This window comes from Giraffa tippelskirchi, chromosome 1 (assembly GCF_054371585.1).
Source record: "Giraffa tippelskirchi isolate mGirTip1 chromosome 1, T2T-mGirTip1v1.2.pri, whole genome shotgun sequence".
NCBI lineage: Eukaryota > Metazoa > Chordata > Mammalia > Artiodactyla > Giraffidae > Giraffa > Giraffa tippelskirchi.
Genome location: NC_137275.1, coordinates 116,881,523 through 116,896,409, shown reverse-complemented (window position 1 = coordinate 116,896,409; position 14,887 = coordinate 116,881,523).

Here is a 14,887-nt window from a genome sequence, read left to right as displayed (position 1 = left end):
ATAGTAAAGCCTTGAGGAAAGAAGAAACTGTGCAATGTATTTTGTCTTGGAGAGAAGAAAAGTGAATTGACAATGGAAATGAAGTAAGATTTCTGAACACTCTTAAGAACCTGCATGTGAGACAGCAAAAGAGACACAGATATATAAAACAGTATTATGGACTCTATGGGAGAGGGCAAGGGCGTGATGATATGGGAGAATGGCATTGAAGCATGTAAATTATCATATGTGAAACGAATCGCCAGTCTAGGTTCGATGCATGATACAGGGTGCTCGGGGCTGGTGCACCGGGATGACCCGGAGGGATGCGATGGGGAGGGAGGTGGAAGGGGGGTTCTGGAAGGAGAACACATGTACACCCATGGTGGATTCATGTCAATGTATGGCAAAACAAATACAATATTGTAAAGTTAAAAAATAGATAAATAAACTAATTTAAAATAAATTTAAAAAAAAGAACCACTCAAGATTAGTGATTAAAGAGGTCTGTCAGCTTAGTTACGTGTTTTTTTCCAATCATTTCTCTCTGTCTGAATCCTATAAAAGAAACAAACCTATTTTCCTCCCCTTATTTCCAACTAAAACCTTCCAGCCAGTAAGTTTATCACTGAGAGTCTATGCTCAGAGAATATAAATGGACTCCAGGACTACACTTGTGGCCCAGCTCCTAAGACAGAGTTTCTCTCTTATCACCACTAAGAATGTAATAGTCAAAGAAACCAAAAGCACAACACAGTAAAGTTGTTACAGTTATAACAACAAGTAGAAAAATACATTGATGTGTCCTGTTCCAGTTATTTAACATCAAACTGAACTAAAAACAAATATTTCTTAGAAAATTTTGAAGCAAGACACTCACAGATCAAATAAAAATTTCTTTGTTCTTTCACCTAAATTTCTATAGCTTCCTGACTTTACTTTCCATACTGTGACTTCCATATAAATCCAAAAACTTGAAACAATTGAGTAGAATTTGAGTTGAAGGCAAAATGCAGTAAAATAAGCTGACTAAAAGAAAATCCAGAAGTCAGGCTGGGTTCAATGCATGGGCCACATGGTAAAAAGTCAACAAAGCAGGAATATCTCTCTTTTCATGTAATAATCACCATAGAAAAATTTAAAATGCTGTGAAGACTTTGATGTCCAACAAGAAAGATACTTTATATCTTTCTGAGATCAATGTAGTGTGTAAATAAAAGAATAAATTTAATCAAAAAAGGAGTTGGCAAATGATTCATCTCTGAATAACAAAACAAAAAGCCTATTCTGAATTTCACCCATCTCCTTTATTCCACTTCAATTTTTTTTTTCATTATCAGTACCAAGTAAAGCCTAAAGACAAGGCTGCCCTTCCATCTCTCAACATACTCAGCTCTCCCCAACCTTGTGAGTTTCCCACACATGTTGCAACTTCCGACTACAACACTTCACCCCATTACTTCTTTTAGCTGGATCCTATGCAACTGAGCTGAGCACCAGAGAATTGATGCTTTTGAGCCGTGGTGTTGGAGAAGACTCTTGAAATTCCCTTGGACAACAAGGCAATCAAACCAGCCAATCCTAAAGGAAATCAGTCCTGAATATTCATTGGAAGGACTGATATCAAAGCTGAAGCTCCAATATTTTGGCCACCTGTTGCGAAAAACTGACTCATAGGAAAAGACCCTGATGCTGGGAAAGACTGAAGGGAGGAAGAGAAGGGGACCACAGAGGAGGTTGGATGGCATCACCAACTTAATGGACATGAGTTGGAGCAAGCTCCAGGAGTTGGTGATGGACAGGGAGGCCTGGCGTGCTGCAGTCCAAGGGGTTGTACAGAGTTGGACACGACTGAGCGACTGAACTGATACTGATATGCAACTTTCAGATCACACCATAGGTATTATTTCCTCAAAGACCTTTCCTTTATACCCCCAAGTAATTTAAGTTTCCCTATCCTCTCCCTACCTCTCAAAACACCTTATATTTTACTTCACAGGGCATACCACAATTTGTAATAAAACATTCTCAAACACTTATTTATCATCTGTGGCCCCTACTGGATTATAAACCTTACGTGGGCAGGATTGAGTATGGTTCAGTCCTGGCATGGACAACAGCTAGCTCAGTGCCTGGAACATGGTAGGCAGGAATACTTATTCATAGACCAAGTACAGTATTCACAAATAAGTACAGTACTTTTCACAGAAGATCATAATCGGAGGCAGAGGATTAGCTCCTGTGTTGAAAGGCTTTGAAGAAAAAAATCAAGAAGAAAAAAAATAGAAGCCACTCAACTATTGCTGGAGTACAAAACTGAGCAAGAGATCCAGAGAAGTGACTAGAAGACATGACTGGGAGTCAGATGACCTCAGATTCACAGTCCACGGCCCAGTCCCTCAGCAGCCATGGAGACTTTGACAAAGGAACAACCTCTCTTGATCTCAAATCTGAAAACATGGAAGGGGGATACTATGTAATTTCTAAACAGAAGAGACTCTCTGGCATCTCCCCTCTCATTTTTCAGATGCAACTTGCCACAGTGTTGTTTAACAGCCCTAAACCTTTTAAGGTCATAGAAATCATACACAGGCACACACAAAATAATATTTTTTAATCTCAGGAGTTTTACTTGATTATTACCAGCCCCTGGTTTTATTTTAGATAGCTAAATTACCCATCTGGCTACCTCTTAAGATGTCTGAATATTGAATTTCCCATTTCATTCTTCTATGTTAGATTTTGGTAAGACTTTCATATGGAAACAAAGAAAGTTATATTAATACAAAGAAAAACATAATCTCTTATTATGTGGTATTATTAAAGTGGGACTATGTACGTGAGATTTTGCTCCCCAGGAAATCAAAAGAGTGATTTAATTTTGAAAACATGTTTCGTCCTTTCTCATTAAAATTTCAGAATGCACATTTCTGATGAGGTATGCTTATGCAGTATTTTTGCTCGAGTTCTTCCTGTGTTTTGATTACCAGACTTAGTTATTGAAAGCTGCATTAGTTAGAGCCCATTGAATATGTCATAAATAGAGCTATATACTGCCATTTCACTTTACGTTTCACACACCGCCATCAGTAACCCCATGAAGTCTAAAAAGATCTAATTTCTTCCAATAGTTCTTTGAGAAAGAACACACTATAATGTAAACCTACAAATTTGGAGTCAGAAAATCTGGGTTTGAATCCCAGCTTTATTATTTACTAACTATCCCATTTTGGGCTAGACCATCTGCTCTTCTGAATCTCAGTTATCTCAACTTTAAATGAAGGGCACTGGAATAGATAAACTCTCAGTGTGCAAGTCTCTCAGTCATGTCCAACTCTTTGCGATCCCATGGACTGCAGTCTGTCAGGCTCCACTAGCCATGGAATTCTCTAGGCAAAAATAATGGAGTGGGTTGCCATTCCCTTCCAGGGGATCTTCCCAACCCAAGTATTGAACCAGGGTTTCCCACATTACAGGCGGATTCTCTACCATCTGAGCCCCTAGGAAGTCCATAGATAAACTCCCAAACCCACTGTAATTCTAAAAGTGTAACATAGCCGACCTACTGTAAGTGCTCAATAAGTATTTTGCCTTGGCTTTTTGAGGGGTTCAGGATGTGTTTTTATTGAATTACAGCTGATTTACAATGTTGAGTTAGTTTCTGACATACAGCAAAATGATTCAGTTATACCTATATACACATATATTCTTTCTCACTATGGTTTATCACAGGATATTGAAAAAAATATATAGTTCCTTGTGCTATTAAATAAGATCTTGTTGTTTATCCATTCTGTATATAATAGTTTGCATCTGCTGGATCTAACTCCCCACACTTTGACAACCACAAGTCTGTTCTCTATGTCTGTGAGTCTGTTTCTGTTTTGTGTTTGCATGTGCTTAGTCTCTCAGTCATGTCTGACTCTTTGCGACCCCATGGACTGTAGCCTGCCAGGTTCCTCTGTCCATGGGGATTCTCCAGACAAGAATACTGGAGTGGATTGCCATGCCCTCCTCCAGGGCATCTTCCCAGCCAGGGATCAAACCCAGGTCTCCCGCATTGCAGGCAGATGCTTTACTGTCTGAGCCATCATTTGTGTCATATTTTAGATTCCACACTTAAGTAATATCATATGGTATTTGTGTTTCTTGCTTTGGGTTTTTATTTTATCTGAATTTAAAACTCAGAGGGAAGAATAAAAATGGGAGCATAGGAGGTGGTCAGTAGCAATTTACCCTCAACATGGTCTAAACTGGTCCTCCTTGTTTCTGACGAAGCAATGTGAAACAGCTGGCACTGCTGGGATGGGCTGACCTCCTCCATTCTCCCTTCTGCTTCTAAACAGGATAGCAGCTAAACCACCCCCGGAGGGCCTATGTTTATTCTCAAGAGCTCAACAGGGGAACGGATTCCATCCATTTCTTCAAGCACTAGCTCCCGTGTACTAGAGCTGTCCTTTTCAGAAAGTGCTATTTTATTTTTAAGTTAATGTCTGTGTTTATGTAAAGAAAAAGGGCTTGTGTACTCATAGGAGTGAGCTTATGATGATTTTAGAAAGTCGTGTTGCAGTAGGGGTCCTGAACATGCCTAGATTCAGCCTCACTAATCACCTCCTGATTTATTCAGGACTCTTTCCAAATAAATGACAGAAAGACAACTCAAATGACTGAAAGAAAAAGAAAAAAAAGTAGGAACATGCTTATGTAATGGAAAATCCAGGAATTTGTCTACATCCAGGCACAATAAGAACAAACATTCAAACAGTGTCCTTGAAGAGCTGTCGCTTTCTCTCTTCACTCTTTCTTCTGCTTCCCTCTATGTTAATGGCAGTCACTCCAGAAAGCGCTTTCCTTCAACTCCTGACCTTAGAAAGATAGGGCCACGTCTCTCTTCTCAACCTTCTCATCAGACCCAGTGACAACTATCCCTTACTCCACTCCTTTCCACACAATTCCCAACGAAGAGAAGAAGATGCAAGAAACAGTAGCCAAATGGGAAACCAAATGGCCCCTCTCCCCACAATCAGTCAAGATACAGCTCTCTGCTGACACCTGAGAGCTGTAGGTTACAGCTTAGTCCTGGAGACCTTATTAAGATGTCCTGCTTTCTCTTCTTCCAACTGAAGATGGCAGATTCTGAAAAGCCAGCCCTGGATTATTGAGCCAATCAATTTCAGACACAGAAGAGGGAGAGGAGAAAACTTAAGCCTACCTCATAAAAGGAAAGACAGAGCACAGGGACCCTACCAACTGCAAGGTGAGCCCCAAGGAACAACCCCCTCAGCTCCCCATTCACCTGTTGGGGAAAAGGTGAGTAGCACTGAGCCAGGACCTGGCAAAAAATGCCCCCTAAGCTTTTATGCCCATCTATGGGGGTTCAGCATGGTTCTGACACACAAATAAGATATCCAAATTTGAACTGCTTGAGGTTACACAGTAAGAAGAGGAGCAGAGGGAATTCTTTTTCTGCAGAAAAGAATTATGAGCCGGCCAAGCTGGAGGGGCTCCCTTCCACCAACACTTCCCACCAAGTGAAGCCTGTTTGTCCTAGGGCTACATCCCGCCAGAATTCACTTCCCCCTTGGCTATAACCCAGCCTTCAAGAGAAGTTAATTTGTCCTCTAGAGCTTGTACTCTGTGATTGCCACCCGCGGCCACTGCTAACCACCTAATCATGTTTTGATTTTGTTCATTGGCTTCAAGAATGTTGTTTCCATTTCCATAAGTCAACTGGCAGGTCTGCATTTTCTCACTGTTTGGAATCTAGAATACAACTATTTCAAGTGTATCTATGAAATGCACATTTCTTAATATACTTTTCATTTCTTACACTCTTTTTATAGAAAGCTATAATTTCTGTGCCCACTTGCTCCACCTCACACCCTGACCTCTCCCATCTCTGTGACTGTGAAGCCATGGCTCGGTGACCATTCCCTGTGGAGGTTTCTTCAAACCCACACCTGGTCCTCACCCTGTCTGTTTTTCAGAGTAGCTAGATGCCATTCATCCAATGTGAACTCTCTGGATTTCTCTTTCCTTTGTCTCAAAATTTAATTAACATTCTCCCTGCGTCCTCTCTCCATTCTGCTTAAAAGGGGCCCTGTTTCAAGGCTGATGATCCTCTTGTGTTCTTGATCTCAACCCCCAATTTGTTCTCTCCCTCTCTTTTCTGCCTTCCCTCTGTACATTTCTTTCAACCCAGAAATACACTTGTCTCTCCATCTAAAAAAGCGAACAATTCAATAAATACAAACTGAAAATTTTCCCTCAGATATTACTTTTCCATCAAGCAATCATTTCCTCTCTTTCCTGTAAGTCTTAGATTGGTTAATAGCTGAGTCTTCCTTTTCTCTTGACCAATTCTCACCTCTGGTTTTCTCCTCATTGTTGTAACATAGCTTCCATAAATCTACTGTCTTTTAACTCCACTCCTCAGATCACCTTTCGTTCTAGTTAACTCTCATAAAGACAGAGATCTTGTGACCATTTTATTCCAGCATTTCTCACATCTAATAAAAATTTTATGCTCAGTTAATATTTGTTTAGTTAAATGGAGACAGTGTCAGATTTCATTTTCTTGGGCTCCAGAATCACTGCAGATGATGACTGCAGCCATGAAATTAAAAGACACTTGCTCTTTGGAAGAAAAGCTATAACAAACCTAGACAGCATATTAAAAAGCAGAGATATCACTTTTCCAACAAAGGTCCGTATAGTAAAGGCTATGGTTTTTCCAGTAGCCATGTACTGATGTGAGAACTGGACCATAAAGAAGGCTGAGCACCAAAGAATTGATGCTTTCAAATTGTGTTGCTGGAAAAGACTCTCCAGAGTCCCTTGGACAGCAAGGAGATCATATTAGTCAGTCCCATAGGAAATCAACCCTGAATATTCACTGGAAGGACAGATGCTGAAGCTGAAGCTCCAATACTTTGAAGCAAAGAATAGACTCACTGGAAAAGACCCTGATGCTGGGAACGATTGAGGGCAGGAGGAAAAGGGGGCAACAAAGGATGAGATGGTTTGATGGCATCATTGACTCAATGGACTTGAGTTTGAGCAAATTCCAAGAGATAGTGAAGGACAGAGAAGCCTAGCGTGCTGCAGTTTATAGGGTGGCGGAGTCGGACATGACTTACCAACTGAAAAACAACAACAAAGATGAAGATGGCAATGAAGGAGGTGTGCCTTTGAGGCCATCAGAGCACATGAAAGGGCTTCCCAGGTGGCGCTCGTGGTAAAGAACACTTCTGCCAGTGCAGGAGACTTAAGAGAGGTGGGTTCGATCCCTAGGTCAGGAAGATTCTCTGGAGAAGGGAATGGCAACCCACTCCAGTATTCTTGCCTGAAGAATCCCATGGACAGAGGAGCCCGTGATGGGCTACAGTCCCTAGGGTTGCACAGAGTCAGACACGACTGAAGCAACTTAGCACGAGCACATGAAAAAAGCTCACAGCCTAGTATGTTAAAATCAGAAAAATAGTCTTGAGGAAGATATTCATTAGAAGTGTTTTAAAGGATTTAATCTCTGATGTGATTCTTGAAGGTAGAGTATTAATTAGATAAAGAAATGATTAGAATACAGAAATATAGAGAGGAGAATTAAGTACAAGGTACGATGGGGAGTTTTACAAAGTAAGTGAGATACACAAAAATCCTGCCTAAGAGGCCAGAATTTGTAATTCAAATCTGTAATACCCAATGTATCTTGCTCTATTGTTCTCTAATGGAAAACCCTTACATCCCTCTAACATCATGCACATTTATATCTATTACACAAGGCTATCCAGGGGTGATCTATAATATCAAAAATAGCTAGTACATGTTACTAAATGCCCAACATGACTCTAAATGCTTTTCTTTTTAATTAATTCTCAGGAAAATCCTTTAAAGTATGAATTATTATTCCTCTCACTTTATAGTTGAGAAAACTAAGGTCCAGAAGGAACTGGACCTGAGACATAGCTCTCTAGTCAGACGTCTATGCTCTTAGTCATCTTATTGTACAGTCTCCTTTTTAGCTTAAAATATTTTGCCTTCACCTTCATCCTTGTGGGATTTATGTATCTTTGGTATTTGCTCATCAGATAGTGTAAATAAAGACCCAAGACATAGCCTTTGTGCTAAGCTATCTGAAACTTCTGTCCCTAACTGAAAATTTTAAAGGTTCATTGAGAGGGTTCCATAGACAACTCATGTCAAATGATCTAAATTAAAATAACCACAAAATGGACTTATCTGCATAACTTTCCTGATAATGATCTAATAGTTGTCATGGATTGCGGGTTGTTATGGTGATGCAAGGAGACTGAATTTTAAGGAAATATAAAATGATAAAATGTGGAAAGAGCTTTAAAAAATTATAAAACCATTCATCCAAAGGTACCTACATCAATATACCTACTTTGTATCAAAAAATATTCTAAAATTTGCTACATAAAAATCACCTGATTTTCTCTTCTTATCCAAAGGAACACAAGTGGCTAGAACTAATAAAAAGGCACAGTTGCAGAAACTTTTTAAAATCAGATTTACCAGACAAGTACAAAAAAAAATGTGGTGTGAAAGATGAAACAGAAAAAATGCCTTCTAAAGTACACAGAGCAGCTTGGACTATAACCTACAAAATTAAGGCCAGTTGAGTTACTTAAGATCACATTGGGACAGCAGGATTACATGCTGTGTTTTGTCTGCCATGCATCCTATATCAGAGTTCAGGAGCTAACAACTGGAAGTAATTTTAGAAGTATCAAGTTCAACCCTCCTTATCGTTTCTATTCCTAGAAAAATAAAAATTAGTAAGGCAGAAAGGGTGAATTGGTTTACACACGACCTGATTAGTGATAGAAACAGATTCCTAGCCTCCTAACTCCAATGCCAATGTTTTTTCTGCAACTGAATACTTGTCTACTCAAAGGTTCCAGTTTGGCAAAATTTGATCCTATGAGAAACTTAAGTTATTGTCATTTCTCCTTTTTGTTGCCATAAATTTCTTATGATCCTTTAAAAACTTTTAACCAATGACATGATGGTGACTGGAGAAGAGGTGGACAGGAACAGTGAAAGAAAACAGCCTCGGGTAAAGAAGAGCATTTACCACTGATATCGTTTAGAATTGTCAGCATGTGGTAATATTAAAAGCAAGATGATATTTTGGTCAGTTTTATTACCATTTTCCAATTTAAAACAACATACTATCTTATTGCCAACACATGGGGTGGCAATTCAAAACTGTGTCAGTAGTAGAACATGTTTCTCTGGGCTCTGAAAAGCACAAAAAGGACAAAAGAAGCAAATACATCCACGCAGTAAATTACACCAAATGTAAAATGATCTCCACTTCTCAATAAGAAGACCCTTCAAATAAAAAATTTTGGCTCCATTGACAATATAATATTTTAGGACTATAGCTGAAACAGTAAAACCACTCCATAAATGCAGAATTTGTTCATTTTTTAATATATGTATTTTAAATTATCTGTGTCAGTTTAGTTCGGTCGCTTAGTCTTGTCCAACTCGTTGTGATCCCATGGACTGCAGTATGCCAGGCCTTCTTGTCCATCACCATCTCCTGGAGCTTGCTCAAATTCATGTCCATCGAGTCAGTGATGCCATCTAACCATCTCGTCCTCTGTCCTCCCCCTTCTCCTGCCTTCAATCTTTCCCAGCATCAGGGTCTTTTCCAATGAGTCAGCTCTTTGCATCAGGTGGCCAAAGTATTGGAGCTTCAGCTTCAGCATCAGTCCTTCCAATGAATATTCAGGGCTGATTTCCTTTAGGATGGACTGGTTGGATCGCCTTGCTATCCAAGGGACTCTCAAGAGTCTTCTCAAAAACCACAGTTCAAAAGCATCAATTCTTCAGCGCTCAGCTTTCTTTATGGTCCACTCGCACATCCATACAGGTGTATAATGTAAAAATCAAGTAAAATGACAATAAATATGAAAATTTTAAAACACTGAAATTCCCCCCATCCTTACATTGCACAAAACTATTTATTCAAGCTCTTCACATGCAACCTTGATAGCACTGCCTCCCTTATCACTAGAACCACTGAACAGTTTCCAGAGTATGTCATCTTCATTTCCTTATAAATTACTACATATTTCACATTTTCTTTGAATCTCTGTAGGATGTCATCTCCAGAAATTTTACACAAGACAAAATTAGCCATTCCCATAAACCCTAAAAAATTTGTTTAAATTGGAGTATAATTGCTTTACAATATTGTGTTAGTTTCTCCTGTACAACATGAATCAGCCATATGTATGTATATATCCCCTCCCACTCGAGCCTCCCTTCCCCCCTACCATCCCACCCCTCTACATCATCACAGAGCACTGAACTGAGCTCCCTGTGCTATACAGCAACTTCCCACTAGTTATCTGTTTTACAAATGGTAGTATACATATGTCTGTGTTACTATTTCAATTTTTCCCATCTTCTCCATCCCTCTGCTGTGTCCACAAGTCTATATTTCTGTCCTGCAAATAGGTTTATTGGTACCATTTTTCTAGATTCCATATGTATATGATAATATACGATATTTGCTGTTTTCTTTCTGACTTACTTCTCTCTGTATGACAGACTCTAGGTTCATCCACAACACTATAAATGACCCAATTTCATTCTTTTTCATGGCTGAGTGACATTCCTCTATTATATGCCCAGCATATTCTTTATCCATTTATCTGCCAATGGACATTTAGGTTGCTTTCATGTCCTGGTTATTGTAAACAGTGTTGCAATGAACACTGGGGTACATGTGTCTTTTTGAATTATGATTTTCTCAGGGTATGTGACCTGTAGTGGGAATGCTGGGTCATATGGTAGTTTTATTCCAAGTTTCTTAAGGAGCCTCCACACTGTTCTCCATAGCAGTTGTATCAGTCTACATTCCCACCAACAGTACAAGAAGGATCTTGTTTCTCGACATCTTCTCCAGCATTTATTGTTTGTAGATATGTTATGATTAAGTGGAGATTATGCCAGGGATGCAAGGAATCTTCAACATATGCAAATAAATCAATGTGATAAAACCATATTAACAAATTGAAGGATAAAAAAATGATAATTTCAATAGATGCAGCAAAAGCTTTTGACAAAATTCAACACCCATTTATGATAAAAGCTCTCAAAAAGGGGGGGGGGCATAGAAAGAACTTACCTCAACATAATAAAGGCCATATATGACAAACCCACAGTGAAAATTATTCTCAATGGTAAAAAACTGAAAGCATTTCCTCTAAGATCACAAACAAGACAAGGCTGCTCACTCTCACCATTATTATTCGACATAGTTCTGGAAGTCCATAGTTCTGGAAGTTCACAGCAATCAGAGAAGAAAAAGAAATAAAAGGAATCCAGATTGGAAAAGAAGAAGTATAACCATTACCGTTTGCAAATGACATGATACTATACACAGAAAATTCTTAAGATGGCATCAGAAAACTACTAGAGCTAATCAATGAATTCAATAAAGTCACAGGATACAAAATTAATACATAGAAATCTCTTGCATTCTTATACACTAACAGCAACAAATCAAAAAGAGAAATTAAGGAAAAATTCCACTCAACACATCAAAAAGAATAAAACACTTAGAAATAAATATACCTAAGGAGAAAAAAGATCTGTATGCAGGAAACAGTGAAAGAGATCAAAGACAACACAAAAAGATGAAGAGATATACAATGTCTTTGGATTGGAAGAATCAATATTGTGAAAATAACTATACTGCCCAAATCAATCTACAGATTTAATGCAATTCCTGTCAAATTACCAATGGAATTTTTCACAGAAATAGAATAAAAACTTTACAATTTTAGTAAAACCACAAAAGACCCCAAATAGCCAAAGCAATCTTGAGAAAGAAAAATGGAGCTGGAGGAATCAACCTTTCTGACTTCAGACTATACTACAAAGCTACAATAATCAAGACAGTGTGGTACTGGCACAAAAACAGAAATATAAATTAATGGAACAGGATAGATAGCCTAGAAATAAACCCACACACCTATGGACACCTTACCTTTGACAAAGGAGGCAAGAATATACAATGGAGAAAAGAGATCCTCTTCAATAAATGGTGCTGGGAAAACTGGACATCTATATGTAAAAGAATGAAATTAGAAGACTTCCTAACACCATACACAAAAATAAATTCAAAATGGATTAAAGACTTAAATGTAAGACCAGAAACCATAAAGCTCTTAGTAAAAAACATAGGTAGTATACTCTTTGACATAAATTGCAGCAAGATCTTTTTTGACCCACCTCCTAGAGTAATGGAAATTAAAAAAAAAAAAAAAAAACAGGACCTAATTAAACTTAAAAACTTTTGCGCAGCAAAAGAAACCATAAACAAGATGCAAAGACAACCTTCAGAGTAGGAGAAAATATCTGCAAATGAAGCAATTGACAAAGGATTAATCTCCAAAATACACAAGCAGCACATGCAGCTCAATATCAAAAAACAACCCAAACAAAAACAGACATTTTAATTAGAGAAATGCAAGCCCATAAACTTTTAAATAGTGACTTTCATTTTGTTTTGTTTTTAGATTGTACTGTAGTTGATCATTTTTTGCTGGAAAGTTTTACTGTGTTGCTTTTTAAAGTGACCTTTGAAAGGCTTATTTTAATAATTTTTTGCTGGAAAGTTTTACTGTGTTGCTTTTTAAAGTGACCTTTGAAAGGCTTATTTTAAGCAATATGCAACCTTGAAATTGTGAGATTAGACTCCAAGGAATAATTACTAAATCCTTGAATATCATGTCTCCATTTTAACCTAATCTGTAAATAACCTCACCTTATCTTTGGGCATAGAAGTTAAATAACTCAGTCTCAAGCTAGCAATTAAGAAGAAAGCAATGACATACAGTGAGAGAACATAAGATCTCTCTGCTTTCACTTTAAGAGGATTAACAGTAAATTTGATAAGAAAGATTTGGACTAATAAATGAAAACAGATCCAAATACCTGTAGAATAGACTATGTTGTGAAAACTTTGAATGTTGATTAAATTATTTACTTTTAATTTTTAGGCTAGGCAGAGTATTAGAATTTTAAAAAAATGAGAAAAATGTAACTCTTATCTTTAGCCTTCTATGGCACCTTGGGCAAATCAACTAGACTTGTTAGGTTTATTTCCTTAACTGTAAAATGAAATGCTTAAATCCTAGGTTCCTATAAAATTCTATGAAGATGACATTTTAAAAAGTTATGTGAACAGTAGAACCGATTATGGAAGCAACCTAGATGTCCATCAGCAGACGAATGGATAAGGAAGCTGTGGTACATATACACAATGGAATATTACTCAGCCATTAAAAAAAAATACATTTGAATCGGTTCTACTGAGATGGATGAAACTGGAGCCCATTATACAGAGTGAAGTAAGCCAGAAAGAAAAACAACAATACAGTATACTAATGCATATATATGGAATTTGAAAGATGGTAACGATAACCCTATATGCGAGACAGAATAAGAGACACAGATGCATGGAACAATTTTATGGACTCTGAGGGAGAAGGTGAGGGTGGGACGTTCTGGGAGAATAGCATTGAAACATGTATATTATCATATGTGAAACAGAACACCATTCCATGTTCGATGCATGTGACAAGGGCTCAGGGCCGGGGCAATGGGATGATCCAGAAGGATGGGATGGGGAGGGAGGTGGGTGGGGGGTCCAGGAAGGGGAACACATGTAAACCCATGGCTGATTCATGTCAATGTATGGCAAAAACTATTACAATATTGTAAAGTAATTAGCCCCCAACTAAAATAAATAAATTTATAAAAAAAAAAAAAAAAGTTATGTGAAAAAGACATCTGAATTTAACTATCTGTCAAAAGACACATTCAGAATACATGAACCATCTAAAAATCAAAAAAAGGGGGGAGGGGAAAAATTCATATTTTTAACAATAGGTAAAGACTTGAAAAAGCACTTCAAAAGAAAAGAACATTCATATTTCCAATAAGCACATGCAAAGATGCTCATCTTTGGTCATAAGAAATGCAAACTGAAAATGCAATGTGGTAACACTATATCCCACTAGGATGATTTTTTTTTAATTACCAAGTATTTGCAAAGACATAGAGCAAATGGAACTACTACTAACAGGAATGTAAAGTGGTACAGCCATTTCATAAAACTGTCAGTATCTGCTAAATCTGAACATGATCCAGCACTTCCACTCTTAGGTGTATGTCAAACGACATAAAATATTCATAGAAGCTTTATGCATAACAGGCAAAAACTAGAAACAACCTCAGTGTCCACCAGTAGTAGAATGAGTAAACTGATTGTAATGTTATATACTGAAACATATATACACTTATGAAAAAGACTGAATTACTGCTACATTCAACAGCATGCATGAATCTCAGAGACATTAACAATGTGCAAAAGAAGCCAGACACAAAAGAGTATTTCATTTATGTGCAGTTCAAAGACAAGCAAAATTAATCCTTGGTGACAGAAATCAAAATAGTGGTTACCTTTGGGAGCAGCTTACTGATTGGGAGGCTGAGAATGTTTTACATTTTGATTTAGGTTGTAGTTGTATGGTTTTATTCATTTATAAAAATGCATTAAGCTTTATTATATCTATTGTCAATTAAAAATAGATTTATAAAAATTTATCATTTTACAGTATTATATGATGTCAAATGAATTAGAAGATGATTGCTGCTTGGCAGGAAAGTTATGACAAACCTATACAGTGTGTTAGAAAGCAAAGACATCACTTTGCCAACAAAGGTCCATATAGCCAAGGCTGTGGTCTTTCAGTAGTCATGTACAGAGAGACCTGGACCATAAAGAAGGTAGAGTACTGAAGAACTGATGTTTTCAAACTGTGGTGCTGGAGAAGACTCAGTCCCTTGGACAGCAAGG